Source organism: Giraffa tippelskirchi, chromosome 12, assembly GCF_054371585.1.
Source record: "Giraffa tippelskirchi isolate mGirTip1 chromosome 12, T2T-mGirTip1v1.2.pri, whole genome shotgun sequence".
Taxonomy (NCBI): Eukaryota; Metazoa; Chordata; class Mammalia; order Artiodactyla; family Giraffidae; genus Giraffa; species Giraffa tippelskirchi.
This window is the reverse complement of record NC_137286.1, coordinates 49066280-49088143: the sequence shown is the minus strand read 5'-3', so window position 1 is coordinate 49088143 and position 21864 is coordinate 49066280. Positions and strand designations below refer to the sequence as shown.

At 40.7% G+C, this 21864-nt stretch overlaps 1 protein-coding gene and 1 long non-coding RNA gene across 2 annotated transcripts in view; both read left to right on the top strand.

Moving 5' to 3' along the window:
• Positions 1-21864, top strand: part of AGBL1 (AGBL carboxypeptidase 1) — an 867141-nt gene that overhangs the window by 740367 nt on the left and 104910 nt on the right. The gene's annotated exons all lie outside the window — the stretch shown is intronic.
• LOC145529787 (uncharacterized) lies at positions 796-7033 on the top strand. The gene is made up of 2 exons (XR_014071347.1): positions 796-3047; positions 4261-7033. It is a non-coding gene; the product is annotated as an uncharacterized LOC145529787 (long non-coding RNA).

The following is a 21864-nucleotide window of genomic DNA, read 5'->3' as shown; positions in this document are numbered from 1 at the left end:
TGGTATACCCCTTCAATGGAGCAAATCGTTGATATACATAGCTGCTGCTGCTGCTGCTAAGTCGCTTCAGTCGTGTCCGACTCTGTGCGACCCCATAGACGGCAGCCCACCAGGCTTCCCCGTCCCTGGGATTCTCCAGGCAAGAACACTGGAGTGGGTTACCATTTCCCTCTCCAATGCATGAAAGTGAAAAGTGAAAGCGAAGTCGCTCAGTCGTGTCCAACTCCTAGAGACCCCATGGCCTGCAGCCTGCCAGGCTCCTCCGTCCATGGGATTTTCCAGGCAAGAGTACTGGAGTGGGGTGCCATTGCCTTCTCCGAGGCTTTTTCTTAAGGCTGAAAAAATTATATGAGAAGAGCCACTGTGAGGTTCTATGGGGTTCTGACACATTCACTAAGAAAGTTAGACTTCTGATTTGGGGCAAGGGCAGTGTTGGACTAGAGATGAGAATATAGATTTTGCGGTTGAGTAGCATGTGTTTAAACCTCTAACTCAGCCTTTACTTGCTGTGAGCCTTTAACTACCTCTTAACCTCAGTTCTCCATCTGTAACTTGTGAATAACACTACTACTTTCCATAAAGGGATGTTGTTAATTTTTAGTGAGATAACTTATATAAAATGTTTGGGATGGAGAAGGCACATTATAAGCTCCTACATGCCATGTTAAATATTAATAATGATATTAATAATGTTGGAGCAAAGAGAGTACTATTTCCCACAGAAGCAACCCACTGATGGAATTCAGGAAAAAATATAGCCAGAAAGTTAATTTGCTTTGTGAACGGGTTGACTGCAAATAGGAGATGTGGTTATGCAAATTCCAGAAATAATAGCTAACGTTTATTTCAGCCTGCCAGAGTATATTCACTGCCCCAGTGGTTTTCAAATCTTACTGTGAATAAAAATCCCTGGGAAGTTTGTTGCAAATGCAGAAGCCCAGGTTCTACCCTTAGAGATTTTGTTTAGGATTAGCCTCCAATTAAAATAAATTAATTAATTTAAAAAAAAGAAGTAGCTTAAAGGGACTTCCCTGATGGTCCCGTGGTTATGACTCTACCCTTCCACTGCATGGGACGTGAGTTTGATCCCTAGTCATGGAACAAATATCCCACATGCCTCCTGGGTGAATCACAAGTAAATAAATAAAAATAAAGGGGAGACTCACTACAAACCACTTTATTTTTTTAAAAAAAGAAGAGGTTTAACCTAGGATGTTTCCATTGACTAATACATACTCAATGTATTAGTCAATGTCATCTAATACATATGAATTTTTCTTAGTTTCCCAAGTACCTTTTTAACTCCCAGTCTCACAAGTAATAGTAATATGTCATTGTCTTACATTAAGAGATTTGGTATGGTTTTTCAGGCAAAGCCCCACAGTAGAGAGGAATTGGTTATTCTGGGTGGAAGAATCAGTTTTTTCACCTTATTCTTAGGAAAGGAGTAGATGAATAAGGGGCACTAGCAGCCCTTTTGCATTCCTGAGGCCCACAGAGGAGGATAGCCAGGGCCTGGCTGCAGAGAAGCAGACACAGGCTACTCTTAGCAAGGGAACTGGGCAGTTGGGTGAGAGATGGAATGGATTAGGAAGAAGTATCATCCAGGTCAGTGTTTGTCAGGCTGCCCAGCAGAATCCCCTAGGAATCTTACTGATTCAAAAGCTCTAGGACATTAATTCATTTAAATTTTACAGTAAGCCTGTGAGTTAGATGGATATTACCATTACCTTCACTTTACAGAGTAAAGAGAGGTGATGCATAGAGAGGTTTGGTAAACTTTGCAAAATTCAAATATTAAGTAGTAATAGCTAGGAGAGTTGAGACTGGAACTCAGGTTGGATATGAACAGAGCCATGACACTATTATGTCTTGTCTTGCTTATAATGCCAATAAGTTTTTTAATAAAAATATATATATATGTGCATGCATGCTAAGTTGTTTCTGTTGTGTCCAACTCTTTGCAACCCTATGGACTGCAGCCTGACAGGCTCTTCTGTCCATGGGGTTCTCCAGGCAAGAATGCTGGAGTGGGTTGTCATGCACTCCTCCAGGGGATCTTCCAGACCCAGGGATTGAACCTGAGTCTCTTACATCTGCATACATTGGTAGGAAGGTTATTTACCACTAGGGCACCTGCAGATATATATACACACACACACACATACATATACTTTTAAAAGGTTACTTTCCATTTATAGTTATTACAAAATACTGCTTTTTTATGTATGCATTAATTCATTACAAAATATTGGTTAAATGAATCAATGCATACATGAAAAAAACAGTACTCAAGCGCTCGATAAATGTTACCTAAAATGCTGTTCTTTCCAAAACACGAAACAAAAACACATATGAAAGCTCTAGGACAGTGTACAGAAATCTGCAGATTTTAAGGGTCATAGTGATTATGATGACTTGCTAGTTACACCCATTTTCACACCCAACAGCAGTATGAGAGTTCCCAATGTGCCTCCTCTTTGTCGATACTTAATATTGCCTGTCTTTTTCATTTCTGTCCATTGAATATTTGATTGATGTTAACTTATGATGGTTTTAGTTTGCATTTTCTTAATTCCATATTGAGATTGGACCACTCTGGTTTTCTCCTCCAAGAACTTCCTATCTGTATTTTATACTTAGTTTCTTTTTTAAAATGTTGCTTTCAAGAAGTGTTTACATAATTTGGACACTAACTTATTGATATATAACTGTATTGAAAATCCCCCTGAACTGTGGGATATATTTTGAGTGGGGTTACCTTTTTGAAAGTAAAAGGTCAAGTAGAGGGAAAGGGGAGCATACATCACATCTTTGGAAAGAAGTCATTGTGGGAATAAGTTACTGAAGCCAGGAGGAAGAGTCAGGATTCAGAAGTTATGGAGTCTGAGCCAGTGGCTCTACCTGACCCTCATGTGAGGCTGAGATTTTGAGAGAACCTGGATTTTGTGTGTGTGTGTGTCTCTTTCTGTGGTCACAAGTAGCTTTGTCATCAGAGAGCCACGTATGAATTGGGGAAAGAATAAATAACTCAGTTGTTATTTTTTGTGGGAATTTTAAAAAAATAATTTATTTTTAATTTGAAGATAATTGCTTTACAATATTGTGTTGGTTTGTGCCCACATCAACATAAATTAGCCATAGGTATACATATGGCCCCTCCCTCTTGCACCTCCCTCCCACCTCCCACCCCATCCCACCCTTCTAGGTTGTCACAGAGTACCTAATTTGAGCTCCCTGCATCATACAGCAAATTCCTACTGGCTATCTATTTTACATATGGTGATGTATATGTTTCCAGGCTACTCTCTCAGTTGTCTCTTATCCAACAAACACTTAATGAACTCATAATATGTGCTACGCTGCACACCATTATCATATGTATTAATACAATGTGTGACAATGATAGAGAACTTGATCTTCAGGAACCCTCCATGTTGTCAGAGAGACCCACATCTAAGGAAGCCTTTAAATAACAATGTGACAAGAGACTCACAGAGCTAAGGACAGGAGCCAATGATTTCTTCACTCATTGGTGGAATATTTATGGAGCATCTACTCTGGGGACTAGGATGCAGCTGTGAAACAAGGGAGGCAAGAACTCATAAAACATGTATTTGTTAAAGACGTGAGATGATCAATTAGCAATCCACATATAAATGAACAAATCAACCCCATAAATAAGTCATCATTAAATAAGTTCATAAGCAAGAAATTCAGGCAATGATACATATCATGCTAGACAAATTTGATAACATGATGAAAAGTTTTGAAGCATGGGTCTGCTGTATCTGGTGTGGCCAGAGGAGGCCTTTCTGAGGAGCAAACATTTGAGTTGAGAGGTATGTGATGATCAGGAGTTTTGTTGTTGTTCAGTCACTCAGTTGTGTCCAATTCTTTGTGACCCCATGGACTGCAGCACTCCAGACTTCCCTATTCATCACTCTATCCTGGAATTTGTTCGAATTCATGTCCATTGAGGTGGTGATGTCATCCAACCATCCCATCCTTTGCTACCCTCTTCTCTTTTTGCCTTCAGTCTTTCCCAGCATCAGAATATTTTCCAATAAGTTGGCTCTTTGCATCAGGTGGCCAAAGTGTTGGAGCTTCAGCTTTAGCATCAGTCCTTCCAATGAATATTATTCAGGATTGATTTCCTTTAGGGTTGAGTGGTTTCATCTCTTTGCAGTCTAAGGGACTTTCAAGAGTCTTCTCCAGAACTTCAATGAGATGACCCAGAGGGATGGGATGGGGAGGGAGGTGGGAGGGGTGTTCAGGATGGGGAACACATGTAAACCCATGGCTGATTCATGACAATGTATGGCAAAAACCACTACTACAATATTATAAAGTAATTAGCCTCCAACTAAAATAAATACATTAATTTAAAAAAATTAAAAAAGAAAGCATCAATTTTTCTGTGTTCAGTCTTCTCTATGGTCCAACTCTCACATCCGTACATGACTACTAGAAAAACCATAGCTTTGACTATACAGACCTTTGTCGGCAAAGTGATGTCTTTGCTTTTTAATATGCTGTCTAGATTTGTCATAGCTTTCCTTCCAAGGTGCAAGAGTCTTTTTATTTCATGGATGCATTCTTTAGATCATAGTGAGATGAGCAGGAGTTAGCCACATGAAATATGGCAGGAGCAGGAGTAGAGAAAGTGCAAGTCTGCAAGGCAAGAATGAGCTTGGGGTTCACAAATAAACAGAAATCACAGAAAAAGGAGCAGTGGAATCTGCTGACAGGCAGGGGACTTTGGGGTTGATGTCAAGTTTTGCTGAAGAGGTCACATAAGGCAAAGTCTGGAAGGATGGAGAATAAGTTAAATGGCATTCTGGCCACATGACATAACATGAACAGGGATTAGGAGAGTAAATATGCTGTGCAAGTCCAAGTTTCAGCATCTAAATCTATTAACCTGTGCCATCGGAGAGTCAGACACAAGGTCCAGTGGGCCGCTGCATGCAGCTCTTCCTAGATCCAGGATAAGCCCAATTGCTGACATACTTGTGTCTCCTAACCTAGCATCCTAGAACTAGTATAGGCTCCATCTTTAGGCAAAAACCAGCAGATGATCCAGTAAAGGGATATTTTTCCCAGAGATGTGAACGTAATAGAACTCTGACTATGATGTTTTTTAAAAGCATTTTTAATTGATTCATTAAGTTTATTTTTGGTTGCACTGTTCTTTGTTGCTGTGTGCGGGCTTTCTCTAGTTGGGGCGAGTGGGGGCTGCTCGTCTTTGTGTTGCACAGGCTTATCACTGCCGTGGCTTCTCTGGGCTTCTCTGCCACAGGCTCTGGGCACATGTGCTTCAGTATTTGCAGCATGCTGGTTCAGTAGATGTGGTGCAGGGGCTTAGTTGCTCCACAGCCTGTGGAATCTTCCTGGACCAGGGATGGAATCTGTGTCCCCTGCACTGGCAGGTCGATTTTTACCCACTGTATCACCGAGGAAGTCCCAGATTGTGATTTTTAACTAGAGGTGAGAGGGTGAGGTTGGGGTCATCTAAGGCAAGTTTCAGTCAATTTCCCATCACCAAAGCTTCTACTTTGAACTTTCCCATTGCTTCTGGGTTGCTGAAAGTTTTGTAGCCAAATATGTCATGAGGGTATATAAATGATCCCATTGTTTGGGTTCGACATCTGAATACAAATGGACCTGACTCCATCCTCTCAGAAAGCTAGTGGAGTCCAAGCAATTAGCCTTTAAATCAGACCCCCTGGCCAGTGATCCAGGTCTCTGTAAAACGAATCCAGCCACTACCACCTAAATTTCCACAGTGCCCATTTCAGTAGCTCTCAGCATCACTCACTGAAGGGCATACTTTTAAAACATATGCAAGTTTTAGCAGTTTGTGTAAAACTTAGGGACACCCTCCTCTTTTTTTTTAAAGAATAGAAATATTCACTTGACCAAGTAAATGCTGTTTGATAAAAGGGCACGTCAGAGAGCTCATCCTTCCCTGGAGGTAGCTCTGCAAAGTCTTCTCAAATCTATTTGCATGGCTCTTAGTTCTGCTTAAATGATTCCAATCACTTAAATAGTCTCTGCTCATAAAAATAGTCACCGGGAGACTCGGAGATACCACACGTTTTAATCAGAACCATTCCTGATTTTCACTATTTTCACTTCATCTTATATCTGATTTCTTAAGGTTAGACGTGAGTTAAAAATACGGATGTTTTTATTGTTATTATTTTCAGTACATACTGATGCCCTATTATTACTGAAGAATAAGCATTCCTAGGGAATGCAAAACATTCTGGAGAAAGCCAAGAACCTTCATTTTGTACTTGGCAATTATTTTGTAATCACAAGGCTCAAAGAAGCTTCAGTGGGGGGCAAGTGACACTGTTTCTCTAGAAGAAAGATGCTATAGATGTTATCCCATCGAGGCATCTGGGTAACACTGTCAACCTAGGAAAGGAGATCACAGGGTGTATGAATTTCACCAGCCGAGGATAAAAGGAGCCACTCCCCCAGAGAGAGAGATTGAGAGTGTTGTATTTCGTGCAAATGTTTGTTAATCTCTACATTCCTTCAGCCTCTGCTCTCTCAATTTTTCTCAGCACTTGGTGGACAACTGGAGGGTCTGCAAGCTAGTGCTGTGGGGCAAACTTGCCTTTTTTCTAGACCATTAAGTCATAAAAGATGACTACTTGGCCTCATTTTTTTTTTGATCCTGTTATTTTCATTGTATAGCTTTAACAAATGGTTTTCATTGGAATGCCAATGGGGACAGGGCAGCAAGAAATAGATGACAGAACCTAGGGATTTATCAATTCACTTTCATGATTTCTTCCTCTTAATCTTAAACAGCTAAAAGTCTCTCCTGCTGTAGAAATCCAACATGCTTCCAATTTAATTCAGTGAGTATTCAAGAAACGTATATCTATTCCATGTGGTCACAGCTCCCACAGCATACTATGATTTCTGTAACCCACAGGAAGCAATTTCATGAAAGAGTTGTAATAAGTTCCAAATGCTTAAAAAATAGTGAAAAAAAAATAAGTAAAATTCAAAATCTGTAGACAAAATAATTAAACAATCCATGTTAAAAGGTAACAAGAAGAAGAGCTACCTCTTGATGTTGTCTTCTGTTGAAGTCTCCATCAGAATTTTCAGATCGTCAGTAATCTTCAAGAGAGAGGTAGTCCTGGAATATAAGGAAAATTTGGAAATATGTAAAGACCCAGCCCTTAGATTTAGATCACACCCTCGTCTGGAAAATACATGAACCCAACATGAACTTCTGCTAAGGATGAACCCCTCCAATCAGCTGCCTTGTGACTGGATTGCCTGGTTAGTAAACTACTGAGGCTGAAGCTAACATTTCTGAGTAGGTTAGCATATGAATCTCAATCCTCTATTGATTATTTGTATGATTTGGGGTAAACTTCCTAATTTTCCACATTTGGTGCTTAGGGATGCTTTTAATTCATAAGGTTATTTCAAAAGTTAAAGTAAGTAATTCATGTTAAACATCTCACCCATAGCTGGTACTCAGTAAATGCTAACTTGTGTTCTTTTTTCTTTTTTAAATTGAAGTATAGTTGATTTACAATGTCGTGTTAGTTTCTGGTATACAATGAAGTGATTCAGTTAGATATGTGGATATATATCTATATATGATATATACTTATGAGAAATCTATATATATATGACATCTATATGGATATGTATCTATACCTATATATGGGTATATCTATATATAGGCTTATATTCACATGAAAAAGAATGAACTTTGGTCCCCACCTCACATCATATACAAAAATTAATACAAAATGAACTTTATATCTAAATGTAAGAGTTAAAATTTTAAAAATCTTAGAAGAATACATAGGTGTCAATCTTCAAAATCTTAGTTTGATAATAGTTTCTTTAACATGGCACCAAAAGCCCAAGTGACAAAAGGAAAAAAAAAAACAGACAAATTAGACTTCATAAAAATTAAAAAGACTTTGTGTTTTAAAAGATACCATCAGGAAAGAAATGGGAGAAAATATTTGCCTATCATATATCTGATAATGGTCTAGTAACCAGAATATGTAACAACTCAGCAACAAAAAGACACACAACCCAATTTTTTAAAAATGATAAAAGACATGAATATATTTCTCTTTTTCTAATTTATCTACTCAGCTCTAATATATATATATATGTGTGTGTGTGTGTGTGTGTGTGTGTGTGTGTGTGTTTGTGTAGAAGGAAGTTTGCTGGCTCTTCAGACAGTTAACATAATATCACCATATGGCATAGAAATTATAGCAGACATATACCTAAAGAATTAAAAACATGTGTCCAAACAAAAACATGCACATGAATGTTCATATCAATACTATTTGCAGTAGCAAAACAGTGAAATCATCCTAATTATCCATTAACTAATAACAGAAAATCATCACACAGTATATCCATATGATGGAAAACACATAGTATATCCATACAATGGGGTATTAGTCAGTCAAAAAGAGAAATAGTCTTACCAGATGGCTCAGTGGTTACGAATCCTCCTGACAATGCAGGAAATAGGGATTGAATCACTTGGTTGGGAAGATTCCTCTGGAGTAGGAAATGGCAACCCACTCCAATATTCTTGCCTGGGAAATCCCTTGGACAGAGGAGCCTGGTGGGCTACAGTCCATAGGGTTGCAAAAAGTCAAACACGACTGAGGGACTGAGCATGCATGCATATGAAGAGGAATAAGGGACTGGTACGTGTTACAACATGAGCAAATCTTTGAAACATTTATGTCAAGTGAAAGCAGTCATTCACAAAGACCACATATCATATAATTGCATTTTCAGGAAATGCTCAGAATAGGCAAAAAGTGAAATACCAGAGTGAAACAGTTGGCTTAAACCTCAACATTCAGAAAACTAAGATCATGCCATCCGATCCCATCACTTCATGGCAAATAGATGGGGAAACAGTGGAAACAGTGTCAGACTATTTCTGGGGATTCCAAAATCACTGCAGATGGTGATTGCAGCCATGAAATTAAAATACACTTACTCCTTGGAAGGAAAGTTATGACCAACCTAGATAGCATATTAAAAAGCAGAGACATTACTTTGTAAACAAAGGTCTGTTTAGTCAAGGCTATTGTTTTTCCAGTAGTCATGTATGGATGTGAGAGTCGGACTGTGAAGAAAGCTGAGTGCCAAAGAATTGATGCTTTTGAACTGTGGTGTTGGAGATGACTCTTGAGAGTCCCTTGAACTGCAAGGAGATCCAACCAGTCCATCCTAAAGGAGATCAGTCCTGGGTGTTCATTGGAAGGACTGATGTTGAAGCTTAAACTCCAATACTTTGGCCACCTCACGCGAAGAGTGACTCATTGGAAAAGACCCTAATGCTGGGAAGGATTGGGGGCAGGAGGAGAAGGGGACGACAGAGGATGAGATGGTTGGATGGCATCACCGACTCGATGGACATGGGTTTGGGTAGACTCTGGGAGTTGGTGATGGACAGAGAGGCCTGGCATGCTGCGATTCACGGGGTTGCAAAGAGTCAGACATGACTGAGTGACTGAACTGAACTGATAGAGATAAAAATTAGATTGTTGATTGTTGAGGGAAAAGGGAATAGGAAGTGACTGCTTGATGGGAAGGCAATGGCACCCCACTCCAGTACTCTTGCCTGGAAAATCCCATGGATGGAGGAGCCTGGTAGGCACAGTCCATGGGGTCGCTAAGAGTCGGAGACGACTGAGCAACTTCACTTTTACTTTTCCCTTTCATGCACTGGAGAAGGAAATGGCAACCCACTCCAGTATTCTTGCCTGGAGAATCCCAGGGACAGTGGAGCCTGGTGGGTTGCCGTCTATGGGGTCGCACAGAGTCGGACACGACTGAGGAGACTTAACAGCAGCAGCTTGATGAGTATGAGATTTCTTTTTAGAGTGATATTCTGGAACTAGATGATGGTAATGCTTGCACAGCATTGTGAATGTCCTAAGAAGCCACTGAATTGTATGGCAGTTTTACATTTTTTGAAGCATAGTTGACTTACAGTGTTGTGTTAGTTTCTCGTGTTGTATACTTTACAATGTTTAAAACGGAGAATTTAATGTTTTCTGAATATTACCTCAATGGAGAAACAGCAAGTGGGATTCTCATGTTGATTACCTTCACATTAGTGCACTTTTCCCCAACCCTGGATTCAATGATTTTTTTTTTTTTAATTGGACAGCCCTTAGTTATGGATCTGGTGAGTTTATATATAACAGAATCCTTTTTTCTTGCCCTCTGAGCAGGATGAGCGCTTGTCTTTCAGTTCTTAACACAGAGCTGTACGTAGGTATTTGAGCAGGTAATTTTGTAGTTTTGCTAGTTCTGTAGAGAGAAAGTCCCAAAAGGGACAGGATGGTGCTATGTCATCACATCACAGAAAGTTCCTAATCAGAGGGCCACCTGTGGACCAGCACCTGCCTCAAAGCAAGAAAATTGACACAGGAGGGGAAAAAAATGGCAGACTTCACAACCTAGGGGCAATCAATTTATCAGTTTGGGGTTCTGGTACTGAGAGTCATCTGCTAAACCGCAGCTGAAGAAGATGGCTATCAAAATTTGAAATGTAGTCTCCACCGTACTGATGGCTGCAGGGCCCAGCTCTAGCAGTGCGGCTCAGTTGGAAGGCTCAGCTCTAATTGCCATCTCATCAATTCACATTGACTGCTCTGGCCTGGATCCCTGGGTGGTGAAAAGGAGAAATAAGGGGTGGAGGGGGGACAAATTGTTGCTTAGAAGAAGGATCGCTGGAGCCCTGTTGTGATATCTGACAGCCAATCTTTTATAAAGTCTGCTAGGCTTTAGAATAGGGACTGGAGGGTTTTGTTTTGTTTTTGTTTTTTGCATACTCAGAGATGCTCATCTTTGAAATAAAGGCTTTGTTAACATTTTCTGGAAATATTCGTTGAAAGGACTGATGCTGAAGCTGAAGCTCCAATATTTTGGCCACCTGATGGGAAGAGCTGACTCATTGGAAAAGACCCTGATGCTAGGGAAAACTGAAGGCAGGAGGAGAAGGGGATGACAGAGTACGAGATGGTTGGATGGCATCATCAACTCAATGGACATGAGTTTGAGCAAACTCCGGGAGATAGTGAAGGACAGGGAGACCTGGCGTGCTGCAGTCCATGGGCTTGCAAAGAGTCGACACAACTCAGCGACTGAACAGCAACAGCGACCAACAGCAACAGCAACAGGACTCGGGAACGTGATTCTGCAATTGCTTGTTTGAGACATGGCCTCAACGTGAAGTGTAGAAGGTCATCTTTCTTGTCTGAAAGGCACTGTCTCCCTCCACCCATGCTCCAGCACAGTCATCAGACTGGTCACCAGCCTATCTCCTTCCTCGTCTTACAGCCCCAAAGGGAAGCTCAGTGGTACACAGAAAGGAGGTAGTGGACTCCTTTCCTGAAGACATGGTCCCTCCTTCTCTCCAGCATAGGAAGATGTCCTGTGTTCACTGTGCAAACTTAATGATATGACAGTCTTCTTCAATGCGTCAACCAACTAAAATTTTCACATTGACTTTACAAGGCACCCACTGGCTTCATGATTTCCAAGGAAAGAAGTCTATTTTCAGGCTCAGAGGAAGAAAATGATTTGCCCAAGGTCATACCAAAAAAAGTAACTGCTGGAACAGGCATTCTCTTCTCACTCTCTCTGACCTGACAGGTCATATTTGTTCTACTTCACATTAGGAAAAGTGAAGAGACAAGTTGGCTGACTGGATATGTGGTCTGTCAGAAAAGTAAATGTCACTGGACTTTGAATATAATACATTCTATCCTTTAATTTCTGTCTTAAAGGCTCCTCTGTAAGCTCCCCAAATCACACAAGAGAACTCTCTAAAACCTGAAGGAGTTGGCCTCAATGTATCCTTTGTCATCAAATAAGTATACGGGTCAAAGATAAAAGTCATACTGTTTGACTCAGGTGCAGCACCATCCAAAAGGCTTCTGACCACTTGCAACTCACCCACAACGTGATAGGCATCTTTACAGATGGCCAAGGATTTAGATATGGCTTCGGAAGTATCAAGTCACCTCCTTCATCCCACTTGGCAGATCCTGCAACACTGAAAGACTTTGCTGGTTTTTAAGCAAAGGCCAGCAAACTGTGACTCAAGGGCAAAATTCAGTCCTCCAACTGCTTTTTTTTGTAAATAAAGCAGTAAATAAATAAATAGTTTTTTTAAATAAAGTTTTTTTTGTAAATAAAGTTTTATTTAAAAATCCAACCACACCCATTCATTTGCCAGTTGTTTGTGGGTGTTTTTGCTACAAGACTGAATTGAGTAGTTGTGTCAGAGATTGTGTGGTCCATAAAGCCTAAAATATTTACTATTTGGCCCGTTACAGTGAAAGAAAAGTTTTCAAATCTGGTTTTATGGTTCAAAGGGAAGGACTTTCCAGTATTTTGTCACTACAAAGTCTATTGCCTGGTGTTAATGAAAGTGAATTATACAGGGCTGAGAGGTGCTGCAGTGGTCTAAAACATGGTTTCTGGACATCAGAAAACCTTGGGTTGAAACTGAGACAACTTTTTGGCTGTGCTTTTAGGGTAGTCACTGAACTGCTGAATTCCGTCATCTGTGAAATGCACATAATCATTCTGACCTTGTGGGCCATTTGAAGATTTAGTCAGATTGGGGTGTTTGTAGAACCTAGCCTAGTGCCAGGCACAAGCACCTCACTGAATGATATTTCCTACATGATTCTTAAAGGACCGTGTCTCATGAAGATCTCAGTTAAATTGACATTTTGGAGGATGCACACCAGCTCCTACTATTCTGGTGATTCAGTGGTAAAGAATCCACCTGCCAATGTAGGAGATGAGAGTCTGCAGGTTTGATCCCTGGGTTGGGAAGATCCCCCAGAGGAGGGCATGGCAACCCACTCGAGTATTCTTGCCTGGGAAATCCCATGGACAGAGGAGCCTGGCGGGCTACAGTCCATGGGATCGCAAAGAGCTAGACACAACTTGGTGACTAAACAATGACAACAACAATCCCTGAGCTGCTCTGTGATAGCAGATCGCTTTGTACATCCTAAAGATGCATGGCCTAGAGGAGGCTAAGTGCCTTGAAGCTGTAAAATGGAATGCAAGAGCAGAGTCATTTCAGAAAAAGTACCGACCTGTCTCTTCTCTCCCTTCCTTCCTTTGTCTTTCTCTTGCCAGGGACCTGTTATCCTGCAGACATCTCAACTTGCCCACTCTGATGAATAAAAAATGTACCAGGCAGTGGCTAATTGCTGATAGTTCCCTCCCTATTGATCTCTTTCTTTGGCTCTACTCTCTCGGGTTACTGAGTGACTCTTCCAGCTAATTACGATTGAGACGGGTCAGGACAAAGAAATCCCATTTAAATATGTCTATGGCAGAATGGCAGAGTGTCTATCTGCAGGACACACACACACACACACACACACACACACACACACACACACACACACACACACACACACACACACACACAATCGGTGCAGGTGGATTTTTAGAGGCAAGGATCTTCAAGTTAAAGTTTCACATATTTAAGCAGAGGAAGGGGAAAATCCATTGGCAAAATAGATTGAGACCAAACCTGAACGAATCTATAATGGAAAGAAGGTACCCAGTGGATGTGGAGGGCTCAGAGTAATATAAGAAGTTGAATGTCTGAGAAAGCTATTTTTTTTTTTTAATGACCTTGTTGTCAAAAGATACTCTGCTAAGGTATTAGTCATGGTTTTTATGTAGACAGAGAAGGATTTAATAGGGATAGTTATTTTTCCAAATTTCTTGGTAGTTCACATAGCTTAGGTGGTATGCAGCCATAAGTAATGCAGCCAGGAGAAATGCTGAACCCCTTTGTACTGCTGCTGCTGCTAAGTCGTCTCAGTCGTGTCCGACTCTGTGCGACCTCATAGATGGCAGCCCACCAGGCTCCTCTGTCCCTGGGACTCTCCAGGCAAGAACACTGGAGTGGGGTGCCGTTTCCTCTCCCAACCCCTTTGTCAAACTGCCCCAAGTGAAATCCTGAGGCTGTCACTGCAGACCTTTGGTAGCTGTTAGAATGCCAATCACAAACTCAAACTTTCACTATTTCTACAGAAACACAACAAAATAATTCGCTCAACCACATGCTTGTCAGAAGAGCCAGATAGCCACTGTTTCACCATGCTTCCTTCTTCCTTCAACGTCCTGAGTGAGACTCTTTGCTCTTAGAAGCCAGATTACTCCTGGAATCCTAACTGCGAGGGAGTCAGGGAAATTTAGACTTTAGCTTCACAGCATTAGGTAAACTTGTAGTGCATGCTACAAAGGAGTTGAAATAGAGTCCAGTGAGTCAATCTATAAAGTCTATAACCTGAATTATATTTTATAAAAATTTTATTTTATAAAAATACACAGAATGCACACTTTTTTTTTTTTTAATCTCAGGAGAATGGTTAATCCCTGGACATTCTTAGAAATTTGAATCAAGAAGACTCTGCTATCCTCTGTTACTAAGATTAGTTACCACCCACTAGATAGACCACTATTCTGTAATAGCAATAAGTTAGATGCTTTACTCTTTGAAAGGGCTGATGCTGAAGCTGAAGCTCCAGTATTTTGGCCACCAGATGCAAGCAGCCGATTCATTGGAAAAGACCCTGATGCTGGGAAAGAGTGAAGGCAGTAGGAGAAGAGGGTGCTAGAGGATGAGATGGTTGGATGATATCACTGATTCAATGAACATGAACTTGGGCAAACTCCAGGAGATGGTAAGGGACAGAGAAACCTGGTATGCTGAAGTCCATGGGGTCACAGAGTCGGACATGACTTGGCAAGTGAACAACAACAACAAAGACACTTTACATGCCATACTTCAGTGTTATCACAACCATAGGTGATAAATATTATTTTTCCCATTTAACTTTTGGAAAATTGAAGGCTAGCCAATTTAAGTAACTTGTCCTATTTACACCACATATATGGTAGGTAATATGACCAGATATCTAAGGAACATACTTAGATTCTTAGGTTGTAAAGCCCAGAGTCTCGTGTTTATTGATGAGTTGCAAGAAAAAAAAAAAAAAAAGGGAGACCAGATATTCCATTATTATTGGTGGTGCTTTTTTGTTTGTTGTTTTGTTCTTTTTTTATTGTTGTTCTAATTAGACTTCCTGAATAGGAGGAGACTTTTAAGAGTTTATGAGGAGTTTGGCAAGAAGTTCTTTTGCTTGGCAATTTTCATTTGGATGGGTATCTGGGAAAAAGTAAAAAGATAAATAAATAAATGTATTTATCTGAGGTGAGTCTTCCTTTTGGGAACTCTTTCTTCTACACTAGGGTTCATTCCTAGCACTCAGTGTCTGGATAGTGGCCAGACTGCAGATTCAGAGTTCTGTCTAGCTTGAATAGGAATCATCTCTGGTTCCTTTTATTTGCATCTGAATGCAATTATAACATTTTAGGGCCTCTTGCTATGGGCAGACGTCTTAGACATTTTTTTTTTCTTCTGTACTAAATAAATCTAATTCTGTTTTCTTCAAAAATGAATAAGCACACGGAAATGGGTAAATCCAAAGGATGAGTATTAAGAGAGTAACCCAGACTAAAGGATTGCACAAAAAGTAAGGTTCTCTTCTCTTTACATCAGGACAGTTCATGTGCTCAATCATCCCAGGAACACAAATTTCTGAACGCTTTCACTTGTTTTTAGAGTAGCTCATTCGATTTAAAAAAAATCCTCAGATGTTGTGATTAAATTAGCTAGGTTCTAGAATTCATGCTCTAGGGGAATTCTGTAGGCATAAGGCAGTTAAGAAAATGGAATAAGCACTTTGACCTTCACTTCTGTTTTTTTGTTGACTTTGGACCACACACACACACAAAGCCCCAACATCTTAATCTCGAATCTATAAACCATTATGGAATTCTTAGCTGAAAAGTGCTAGGGAATTGTATACAAAACTAATCATTACCTTATAATGAAATGGTTGTGCAGATTACGTCTTAATAATACTTGAAGTCATCAAAAAGCTCAAAGATTAATTACCATGTAACTGGCAGTGCTTAGATCAGAAAATTAAGGTTTCAGTGAAGAACAGAAAAATATCCATATAATTACCCAGGTATAAAATACAGCTTGATATTAATACCTTCAGATGTATGGGCATCTCAAAATAGCAGATTCCTTTTGAGATCATCAAATAATTTTTAATTATTTTAATTTCTTTTCATATAGTACCCAATATCATGCTTGTTTACTAATTTGTGTCTTAAGGACAGTTTCTCTTTAGCAAACAGCTGCACCACCAGGAAATGATCTGATTGATATTGTTTGATAGAATATTATTGTTTTTGCTATGGATCTTGGCAATTAATAGGCACATGTTATCTACAAATATTACTTGGGGACATTTTTAATGGTCCTTAGGTAGCAAACCATATGCCACAGAGCTACATACTGTTTCAAACCATGTAGAAAAACTTTGTGTTTATTGGCATATCATTTGAATCAAGGATTTTTAAACTTATTTTTATTTTACTTTCTATTCTTTATATGTCTTTGCAAATAGTATACCCTTGAAGAGGAGTGATTTGATAGGGTCAGTATTTCCTTTAAGAGCTTCTAGGACAGAGACCTGAAATCTGGAATTCAGGAATCAGCCTCTCATATCTTTATTTGGTATTCAGAGATTTCTCTCAAGTGTCAGACTATACCTTTCTTACTCCACTTAACCTAATTTAACAGTTTGGCTTAGAAAACTGGCCACTTAGGTTTTTAGGGGATTTTTAAGACATGAAACATAATTTAAACATGGAATTTGGCAAGCTGTGCCAGGCTCAAGCGGGAGCCATATGCTAGCAACCGCCTCCTGGCAAGTTAGTTTCAGAACACGTTTGGCATACTGTTTTTCCCATTTGAAAATATTTGCTCTACAGTTACCTGGCTGATGGTAAAAAAGGAGGTCACTTACAAAGAAGGAAGTAGAATATCAGGGAATGGAGGGTGAAGACTAGTCTGAAGGACTGAAGGATCTGATAGGAGACAATAATTTTTTATCAGAAGCAGTGGTTGCTGAGTTAGGTTATACTAGGTGACACTTTAAGGGGTGATATAAGCGAAATATCAACTAAAGATTAGTATTGGGGAGCTTTTTTTTTTTTTTAAAAAAAGCAAATTTCTCCAGCAAAGGGCCATTGAGATGTCTCTTCTTGATACCTCCTTGTCTTCAGACAAAAAAAAAGAGAAAACTAGAACTTTTATGTCTGATGGGGATCATCCTCCACGTGACTATCTCCAGCTTCAAAAATTGCTCCTTCAGTGTTTAACAGACAGAAATTCATGATGGCAAAGGCTGTGCCTGCCATTTCACCATTGTCTCGTGGTTTCTAGCACAGAGCCTGCCACTTGGCAGGGCCTCAGTAATATCTCTTGCCTCATGAAACTTCAGTGAGTAAATGCCTACGCTCAGTCACAGATCTTTAGCATCCATCTCTTAAATTGCAAATTAAAGCTACATTTCAGTGTTAGAGAACCCAATGTAGTGATATAATTCTACCTGCTTTACCTTAAATCTAACATATAAGTAGTACCTCATATGACCCTGATGCTGAGAAAGATTGAAGGCAAAAAGAGAATAGGGTGGCGGAGGATGAAATGGTTAGATATCACCAACTCAATGGACATGAATTTGAGCAACCTCCAGGAGATGGAGGACAGAGGAGCCTGGCATCCAAGGGGTTGCAAAGAGTTGTATATGACTAAGCAACTGAACAGCAACAATAAATGTCAACTTAGCACTTGTAAACTCATCAAGAGATTCGGTTTCTTTGTCTTAGGTAGGAACTGGGACTATACATATTATGGTTCCTGGCTTCAAGTTGCTTACAGTCTAATGGAAGAGAGGGGTAAATAAGCAGATTATCTCAATGTCATGCTATAAATATAATTCCTGGAGCGATCAGACAGACACACAGGCTGGGTGACGATTAGCATAGGATTTGTAGCAAGACAGGCCTGGGTTTCAAATATAGCTCAGTCACTCAATAATTATGAAACATCACCACTGTCCTTAACCTTTCTGAGCTCCGATTTCTTCATCTGTTAAAAGGATATAATAAAGCACTTATCACAGAGCTATTGTAAAGTTTGATGATATAACATGTATAAGATACTTAGCACTACATTTAGCATTTATTTGACTTGTTATTAATTTTTGCTCTAAAATCAGGGAAAGTTTCCCTAGAGAAGTGGGTATTCTTGTGTGTGTGTGTGTGTGTGTGTGAAACTCCAGCCATGTGAAGGGGCAATACTATGGCAAGGAATTCAGATTTGTTTAACATAATAAACATCATGGTGGTGGTGGTGGCTTAGTCGCTAAGATGTGTCTGACTCTTTGTGACCCCATGGACTGTAGCCCACCAGGCTCCTCTGTCCATGGCTTTTCCCAGGCAAGAGTACTATAGTGAGTTGCCATTTCCTCCTCCATGGGATCTTCCCAGCCTAGGGACTGAACCTACAGACCAGCATCTCCTGCACTGCAGGCAGATTCTTTTACCACTAAGCCGCCAGGGAAGCCCAATAAGCATCATATGTAGCACTAATATGTACATGGATGAATATTTATCCTGTGTCATTTCAGAAAACTTTAGAGGCAACTCTGACTTCTCATGGGTGATCTATTTGAACTGTACATGGCCATTTGTGTCTCCCTTTTGAGTTTTAATTCATCTTGTAGCTACTTGTGATTTTATAAACAGTGTGGTGATATTGCTTCTGCTTCTTGGTAAGAAGCATATTTGTTTTGGAATTCTTGAAGGACAAGAATGAGAAGAGCATGGTGTATTGGGTCTCGGCCTGGGGAGATTACCCCCTCCAAGAGACACTGGGCAGTGGATGGGAACCTTTGGGATTGTCATATCTGCAGAGGGAGGGCCACTGGTATCTAGTGAGTAGAGGCAGGGATGCACAGATCTTACAATGCACAGGACATCCTTCTAAACAAAGACTCATCTCACCTCGCATGCCAACAGTTCTGCAGTTGAGGACCACAGTCCTAGGGAAAGAGAGTTTGGTCTAGTATTTGTCCATCATCAATGGTTTGTTGAAGACATCTCAGGAAGAGAGACAAGAAAGAAGCTTCTCCTATGAAAATAATGTCAACGGTGGGCTAGGGAAGGGGCAGAAAATTCAGCACTATAAGTTTTTAATTTTGTGTATTTAAAATTAAAAAGAAATGTTAAGGGAGTTAAAAGAATCACAATACTTTCCAATATCAATTATTTACATATTAGAGAATCTGAGAAAGGGGCAAGGGGACCACCATCTTTTAAGGGTATATCCTATAACAAGCTTTAGGTATATCTGATGTTTGCTGTCATAAAAAACTAACTTCCAGTAAGTGGCATTACCTGGGATTTAGAAATTGGGCCCGCAGACACATAACTAGCTGATGAGAGAATCAGAATGTAGTACAGAACAGTCTGATCCATTTCTAAGTCACCATGTTTCCCCTTTTGCTAGTTTCCTGCATCAAGCCAATGATGGAGGCAGACACACAACAAAAAACCCAAATGAAAAATAATAACAACCATCACCACCACCACAGATCTGGCCTCGAGAAAAATGCAAAATTGCAGAAAGCAAAGCCAAATGGGAAGGCTGTGCATATGTCCTGATTGCAATTTAATGTGATTTTAAACTGGAATACAGGCAATGCCAGTTCTCTAGGCTCTGGCCCAAGACACACCTCAAACAACCTGGGTCGTGCTGTTCTCTCTTGAACACAAATAGCTCCCCACTCTTCCTGGGGGAGGCAACACAGGGACATGAGACAACGTGAAAGAATCGGGTAGAGGGCAAGATCCTGAGCTTTTAAGCGCACGTGGAAGGATAGGGTAGGACTCGGATGTAGACATGTGTTCATTAGAAGGAGACTGTACACATAATTTATAAGGGATCTTAGTATTTAAGGACAAATGCCATTTGAAAGGAATATTTTCCAAGCTCACTATCCACAGAGAAAAGAAGCATTAGCAGCCAAAAACCATGGACTATGAGAAGGGCTCAAAGCTAACACAGTAAAAGTTTGGATTAGCCAACAAGGGAAATGCCATTGAGATGGAACCATCGGGGAGTAAGCAGAGTCCCACAGACCGAGGCTGAGGGATGCCCAGTGCCAAGCTTTTAGAGCACGTTAGATGAAACGATCGTAAAGACGCAAATGGTCTTTTCTAGCCCCAGGAAATAATTGGTGAACTGACCAGAGCTGTCTCACCCATGGGCCAATGACAAATTATAACAATCCATTATTTTTACAAGAAAAGGGGGAAAAAGAATTTTTTTCCCTCCCTCTTTCTCAAAATGAATTTTATGTCTCTAAGGAGCACCAGGCAAATAGACCCCAGAGGCTGAAGTTTTCTATTAACTCAGAGGATAGTGACTTAACTGAACAAAAGCAGCACATGATCCTCCTCTCTGAGTCCTCCCAGCATCCCTCAAACCTACTTCAAGAGCCTAGTTGCTCGGCGCACCTCACCCCCTGCACAGCAGAACTCAGCATTAGAAGAGAGGTCCTCAGGCTGAGGGCCACTCAGCATCTGACCTCCCGTGCTGACACTGCTGATGATCTGGTTAGAACAGATCGCACGCGGATGTGGACATGCGCTCATTAGAAGCAGGCTGGTCATGTGTCTCATAGAAGACAGAATCAAGAGTTGCTTGGAACGACTTCTAGCTGCTATGAAGACATCAAGAACCTAATATGGGCCCTTGAGGTTGGTGTGACATCGTCACTGGTTTTCCCACTGTCCTCTGAAATTCCTACCCCACTCTACACGACCCCGTGGCCTCAACAGGCACAGTGTTTCAAAGAAGAGAAGTATGTTCTTCTAAATGAAATGCTAATTTTTCTCTAAATGCAGAGGAGAAGCATTGAAAGACTTTCCGTAACCAGCTACAGCACTGAAACCTTTATAACTCATTTGCAATTCCCCAAAGACCATTCACACTATCCTTGTCCTAATTAGTTCTTGACAGGCACATCTGCTGAGAAAATCAAAACAGCCCATAATTCTGGAGTCGGGGCTCTGCAACATCTCAGACTCTGGGAAACACCACTAAGGTCTACGCTGACCTTAGGGCCTCCTTCCCAGAGAATTCTTCCTGCCAAGAGCTCAAGAGAGCTCAAGGCCTGGATATTCAGACCTTGGCTTGACTGATTGGGGGAATCTGTTGGGGATTAGGGATTAGATGGAAGAGCGGGCAGCTTCTGGAAACACAAAGATATATGCCAAGACTTGGAACCAGCTCTTCCTCCAGAGAGAATATGTTATAATACCATTTGTTATAATACCATTTCCGACAATGAGAAATTGTCCTACCATTGTAATACTATTGACTCTGACACTGAGAATGTAGTATGTTCTGGGTCACTGGGGGTCAAACTGGAACCTGGAGCCATCTAGACCACTCCTGACGGACCCACCAGATAAATCTTAAGCAAGCTCAGTGGGGGGGAGGGGCGGGGAGGCAAACAGGACTCTAAATGTTACCTGGGAGTGAAAAATTAGGGAGAGATTTTACTTACACAGTGGCCTAGCAAAACTGAAGCTCCCAAAGGAAGAATCACGCTGTTAATACTGTATAATATATATGTCCTGGTTCTGGAAATCCCAAAGGATGCACCTCAGATTAGTGTCACAGGCCACAGTGGAGTGCAAAATATAAGGACACTGGTGTTGGCTATGTCCAGATTCTAACATTTGCTAGCTCTGTGGACTTAGTTCAGTTCACTTCAGTTGCTCAGTTGTGTCTGACTCCTTCCAGCCCCATGAACCACAGCACACCAGGCCTCCCAGTCCATCAACAAC